The following is a 6,935-nucleotide window of genomic DNA, read 5'->3' as shown; positions in this document are numbered from 1 at the left end:
GATCTGGTTTGTAATTCTGTTTTACCACAGTTTAGCTGCCCTATCCGTATGACTTTCTGGTAGTTGTACAGCTCTTGTAGTGCTGAGCAGAACCCTGTAGTCCCAATAAGTATTGGCTTTTCAGTATTCATTGTAAAGGGGATCTAGTACAAGGAGCTTAATTGGAAACATGTTTCAAGTCCCCTCCATCTTGGAAGAAGGTAGTGTTCCCATATTGCACGTGTTTAGCCTAAGAGAGGTGAGGTGCTAGTACGTACTGTGGGGGGAGTGGGGAGGAAGTGAAACACCTCAGTTATAGTGGTTACAGAACAGCTGAGAAACAAAAATGTTAAAATTGTCTTCCTCAAGAACTGTAAGGCTGCATCTTGTATTTACTTCTGCTCAAATCACTGTTTATACTAATAGTTTTATTAAATATGAGGAGTGAGCTATACATTTTTATAATTGAAAATTATAACAGTTAAACTCAGTAGAAGTTTATATTTATGAGATATACCAATTTCTTTTGATTGAGTTTATGGCTACTCAAATTCACCTTTTAAATTTGCAGCAGTACTTTAATCCTTAGAATAAGGTGTGCTACGGCTTACTCGAATAGTAGTGTGTGCTGCACTTGAAGAACTTAATGAAATGATGGAAAAAATAATTATCAAGCAAAGATACTGTAGTACAGTGGAAAACTACCATGCTTGACTCAAGGAAAGAATTTCTCAGCAGAATTTTGACATCTAGTTAAAAAATAAATTTAAATTTACTCTCGTGCATTTCTTTTGATTGTTTCTTCAGTATAACTTAGCGGAGATCCTCTGTAGTATGTTGAAAATGGATTTCAACTTGCACACCAATATTCAGCTTTTATGAGTGTCCTGCTGACATTGGAGGAGGAGCCATGAAATGGAGTTTTAATAATCATTTGATCACTCATTTACAGCAGTTGCTTAAATGTCTGTATTGATAAGGTGTTTGACTTAAGAAGTAAGTTACCAGATTCCTAGCAGTTTCAAAACTTGAGCAAAATACTTTTACAGCTACTGTGTTATATACTTAATTTCACTTTATTAACAAGTTCAGTTTACTAAACTCAACTTACAATTTTACTATTCAACATAGTTTGCAATTTTTAAAGTGTTAAAGGCTTAATTTTTTCTAGCAATTGTTTATTTTCAAGTGTCAGCTTCTGTAGTCTGATTATTAAAGAATGACAACTGCATTGCTTAAACCTTTCCAAAATAAACTCAAAGTAGAAGATCACCGCATGATTTTGGTGACTCTGTATAAAAACCTGACTACTTCTTGTCCCTTCTGTGTTTGGACATTAAGCCCATTTCTGTAATTTGAACTACACAGAAAAAAAAATACAGAGGGCACTCTTATTATAAGGCTAGGAGAGAAATAAATATGAAGTGCTGAGCAAAAAGTCTTAAACCTCTCAAAAACATTTGGTACCAAGACCTATAGACCCTACTGAATGAATATATTTTCAGCAAGACTGATTTTGTTATCCAAAAATGCTGATGGCCCCTCCATAGAACAGCAAGGACCTATCCTAGAAATCTGTCATCAGCAATCTTTGATCATGCATGACTTGAGGTGGAGTATGTGTGTGATTAAGGATTGTTTGTATGGTGGAAGTTGGTCAGTGGAATTCTATCATTCACATGAACTACATGAGTAGCTCAGAGCCTTATAGAAAGAGTGTACCACGTTGTGTTCCTGTTTTTTCTAAAACAACAACAAAAAAAAGTTAGAGCTTCTGTTAACTTAGAATTTGAATGAAGCTGTTGTAGTCTGTTGGCTTAAATTGTCCTTTAAAACCCAGAGTGGTTTTGTTGAGCATGTGTTAGTTGATAAAATGTGTAGAGGAGGGAGAAAAAAAATCACTTGTACTAAAGGGAAGCCATAAGCTTTTGGTCTCATTCAAATAAAATAGTCAAGGTGGATCTGCGATACTTGGTTATTGTTCAGGAACTGCTGAAATTTTAGAACAGGAGAATCCCTCTGAAGAAATGTTTTAACAGCTTGGAGGTTACCAGAAGCTCTGAAAGACAGTTCAGAATATATTTTCTGATGTCCAGAAATCTGCAAGTGTCAATTTTGTATTTTAACTCCTTCCTTTTACCTGACTATCAGGGAAGCGTGATTGAGGCTGACCTGACATGTCATGATGTCGACTTGCTAGGTGGGGTTCGCAGGGGACATTAACCTTGGAGTTATCGGTAAGACAACTTTCTTTCTCATTTCCTTCAGTAAGATGAAAGGGTTGGGGTGGGAGGAGGGAGGGTATGAACTCCACAGACCTAGGTACTGGAATAGCTTTCAAAATCTGCCATTACCATGGAGAGATTTCAAGTGTGGAAGGTAAAGGTTGAGGTTAAATTTGTCCATGTTCAAGAGAGGTATGGCATAGGTTATTGAAATTAATTTGAAAATAAAGACGACTGGCATTCAGAAGAAAGGTGGATGCTCTTTTAGGGATGCTGGAAGCATAAAACATTTTGAACGTTTAAATTTTTCCTCTCTAATTGTACCCCTGGTATGGGTTGGATTTCTTTCCCCAACTGTGGAAAAGCAAAGAATTTGCAGCACACTTCTTCAAAGCTTAAGAATGCTGTTAAGAAATGTCTCCAGGTAGATCTCTGGAAAATAATAAAATTTTGCCTTGGAAATAATGAAACTGGCATATAATGAGTTTGAATTGTTTATGTATTGAACATGATAATGCTTAGAAGGCACTAATTAAGAGAGAATTGCTTTTGTACCAAGGGACAGTTGTAGTTGATCCCATTATAAAATCCCCCTGGATTTTAATAATCACCTCTTTTTGTGGAGGGCATATGTTGATTCTAGACAAACAAATAGCAAAAGCTGAAGAACGGGTTTGCAAATAAAACCTAAATAGTCAGACATGTTGAATCCTTCATGGCACTTGCTCATCTTGCACCTTTCCTCAGCCAGCAGACTTGTCTTTTCTTGATTGTACATTCATGCAGTACTTGGAAAGGAGCAGAGAAGTTGGAAAAGCTTACTAGGCTAGAGGAGCATTCCAGGTGCAGTCATTGTTTACCGTGGGACTGAATAGCATGCCAGTTCTGACACCAACTGCAGAAGAAATGTGCCTGGTGAGTACAGGTATTTTGTAAGGATTTTTCAGAAATGAAGTATTTGTTTAATTCCAGACAAACTTTACTCAGCATACTGTGAGTTGAGAACAGTTACGATCACACAAAGTCATCAATGTTGTTCACTTGAAACAGAAAAAAGAGAATCTCTTAATTCTGGATTCTCCAATCTGCATGTCCCGTAGAGCTACTGATAGTAAGTGCGGTAGGATGTGTTGCATATGCTCAGGTGGCCTGTCTCTGGGAAAGGAAGCAGATGGCAAGGTCCTTACAGGAGAAAAAAACACTGAATAGATTGGCTTTTGCACATTTGGAGGTAGCTGGAAATAACTGGAATGGGACATGCTCCTTTCATAAAACATCAGTCTCTTATCAGTGAAGTTTATGAGTTTAAAACACAATGTCAACATATATATTTATGTGATCGTAAGCTGCCAAATTGCATTAAATGCAAAAAAAAGGGGAAAAGAATGAAAAGCAGACCAAATTCCAGTTCTGCCCTCCTTGCTTCAGACACAAGCTTCACTTTCTTCCTTCCTTAGCATCAGTGAGCATACAGTCTTCTCATTGGATTTTCCTGTTGAACTTCCTGCAGAGCTTGTGTAAGTGTAGGATACACAGTTTTTTCTCTCTCTGTTTTTAAATCTTCACAGCAGCCTGTGAGAGGTGGTTGTATTTCCGTTTTAATTTCAAGGAATGAGCATCCATTGCATCAGCACCTGTTCACATGACATTATTCTTTATGACACACCTCCGGACATTTCAGATTTGGTGTGCAGAATGTGCATACCCAGCTGAAATTTCAGAAGGGATGTGGTGTAAGCATTAATTTCATGATAGGAAAGGAATTTAATTCTGGAGAACATTGAGCTGTCTTAGCAATGGATGCTTCTTTCTGTTCTGAAGTTCCCTGCTGTGCTGCTTTAACTGCTGCAGAAAAAGGGAAGTGAAATGCTGCATGGGCTAAAAGGCCTGTGATTAAAAATAGTTCAAGCGCATAATGGAAGATGGTATTGTAATGAGTGTACCTGGGAGACTGAATATGTGTTGCACAGGCAGCAATTTGATGTTTCTAATAGTTTCTGTGCAGTTTGTGGATACAGACTGCTTTCCAAAAGAATGCTTTGAAGCACGTTCTAAGGTGCCATGGTGAACCCTACTTTTAAGTAAAACAGATTTTAAAGTTCAGTATATCGAAACAGTGGGACAGAGATTTAGTGTAACTTTTTGCTGCTTATACCTATAGAGCGAACTGCAAAAAGGATAAGAACACCTTGTTTTAAGTTAAAGTATGTTTTAGCAAGACCAGAAATGTTGAACTCCATCTTTGTGCATTTCCATTCAAAACCAATTGCAGTTACAATTTTCTCCCCATTGTTCTGGGTGAGCCCTTTCCTTCTTCTTATTCTGCCCAGTGTTGGCAGTAGCAATACTGGAGATCACAGGCGAGGAATTCTTCCTGCACTCAACATCATGCATACATGAGGTTGTAGTGGCTTGGAAGAACCATTGCAGTGAGCTTTATTTTCACGCAAATCTTTACTGAGTGAATTCTGTAAAATGCAAATACTGGGGGCAGTGTGCAACTTATCTGCAAGAATTTAATATGCAGTTTTGTTTAAATGGTACTGATCTCAACATCCAAACCATCTCAGCTGATACAATTCTCACAGAGAATCTGGCTGAGGTCAGACACTGAGTATGGAGCGTTCCGCTTCAAACAGCAGGAAGAGGTTAGAGGGAACTGAAGACAATCTCATCAGCTGTTGATGAGCAGCTCCACAAAATAGGTTGGAGTTGCTGTTCAGTTATCAGCCATTGGCGCCTCTATTTACCCAGTGAAACCTGGAGCATAAATGATTCTTCCTGTAAGACAGCAGGTCAAGCCTATTAATTAATATTTTATTTATCACTTGATTTTCCCCTTGAACACCTAGCAGTAGTAGCCATTCTTAGGGCTTCCCCATGTTTCTTTTTTTCTTTGGTTTTGCTGGCCATTAGTGTACAATCAGTTTGCTTCCAGGTGGAGGAGTACTAGCAAATATGTTCTTCTTATTTTTTTCTCCTGCACATATTAGAAAGAGTTAGAAAACCATATATAGCTGAGGAAGCCCAAACCTGCAGCCCAGCAGCAGCAGCTGTGAGGGATCCTGCATCTAATTGGAAAAAAACTTCTCCTTGCTGCCTTTTCTTCTGATAAACTTTATCTTGGAGAGCTTGTGCTCTCCATGCCCTTCTCACCAGTCTCTGTTGCAGGACCATGCTGTAATCTAGCTCAAGTGGCAAGTGTCCTGGAAACTGCTGTTGGGAGGCACTTAAGGCAGATTTCTTTTTTACAGTGTGAAGGATTTCTTCTCTTAAATAAAATGACATAGTTAAATGCAGAACAGACTATTCCTGTTGGTGACTTTGGGCAGGTTCTAGATCTTGTGCGTCAAATAAGAACAGTGTGGTGAGATGCCTCTGAGCCAAGCTAAGCCTTCCAGCCAGCTGCACACACATCTTTCAAATCTCAACTAAGTTTTCTGGTGCAAGTGCTCCATGTTAGTGGATCATTTGTACAGGAGAGGCTTTAACATCTTTGTAGTATACTAATCTATAGATAAACATACAGGTGAACTTTTGCACATGATGCCTCAACAATATTAGTTTTTCCTTTGAAAATACATGAAGTCTTTTGACAAAGTAAGAGAGCTTTTAGCTACAGCTAGGTGATACTACATAGACACTTCAGCTCCAATGTCTTTAAAGGGCTGTGTGTGTTCTGACTGATATCACATCTGTGGTGAATTTCAGTGAACTAAAGTAGTCCTAATTGTTTTTGAATCTAGTTTTTGAAACTAGTTTTTATCCTGCTGTATATACTCGCAACTTATCTGTTGCTTTGTTGTGAATGGTGTATTGAGAAGATAAAAGCTGTGCACAAAGTACATTGCACACAGACACATTGGCCTGTTCTCTGCCTGGAAGTTACATTCTACCTGCATGATAGAGGATGAGTTCTTGTCTGTCAACTTCTGGAAAGCTGCTGAGCTTCTATCGGGAATACTTTTGAAACAGAGCAGGGACTTGTCATGCTGGGGTGTACTGACAAACTAACTGGCAGAATCTCCAGACAGGCAAGAAGCAGATTTATCCTTGTGTTTTTAGAACCATTTAAATAATTTCTATTCTTGTGTATAGAAATTATTTCCTTAAAACACTGCGTAAGCAATTGCTTAAGTTTGTTGGCAGAACAGTAACAATGGCATCTTGAAAATACTTCATTATAAAAAATTTATGTGGTTGGGCAAAAAAGGCATTTTCTTCTCCTAATAAACTTTATTTTAAGAACCTCCATAAAAAACTGAAGGAATATAAGCCAGTTTAGTAATTTGCAGTTTTTATGCACTAGTCTTTTTCCAGTACCCAGAACTGACTACTGGGAGTTTTAGTGCCTTCAGAAAGAGGACTGGGTGAACCTAAATTCTTGCAACTTAAAAAAACAGGTCTTGAAGGACTTTGGTGTGGTTGGAGAGAGAGGAGACCATACTGTTGGGAAGAATCAGGCCCTCAATTTTACCAGTGCCTGATGGTTTACAGAAGTCTGTTTCTAGTCTGTCCTAGTTTCCAGTAGAGTTAATTTCTTCTCATTAGCTGTTACAGCACTGGATTTTGGATTCAGAATGAGAAGGGTGTTGATAACCCACTAATGTTTTGGTTTCTTCAGTAAGTTAAATTCATCCTAAGTCAAGGACTTTTTTTTAATTTCCTTGTCTGATGTTCTGCCAGTACGGAGGTACGCAAAAACCAAACAAAATGGGAGGGAGCATAGCT

Source organism: Coloeus monedula (genome assembly GCF_965178545.1).
Source record: "Coloeus monedula genome assembly, chromosome: 24".
Taxonomy (NCBI): domain Eukaryota; kingdom Metazoa; phylum Chordata; class Aves; order Passeriformes; family Corvidae; genus Coloeus; species Coloeus monedula.
The sequence above is the reverse complement of the archived record's forward strand: the minus strand, read 5'-3'. Positions refer to the sequence as shown.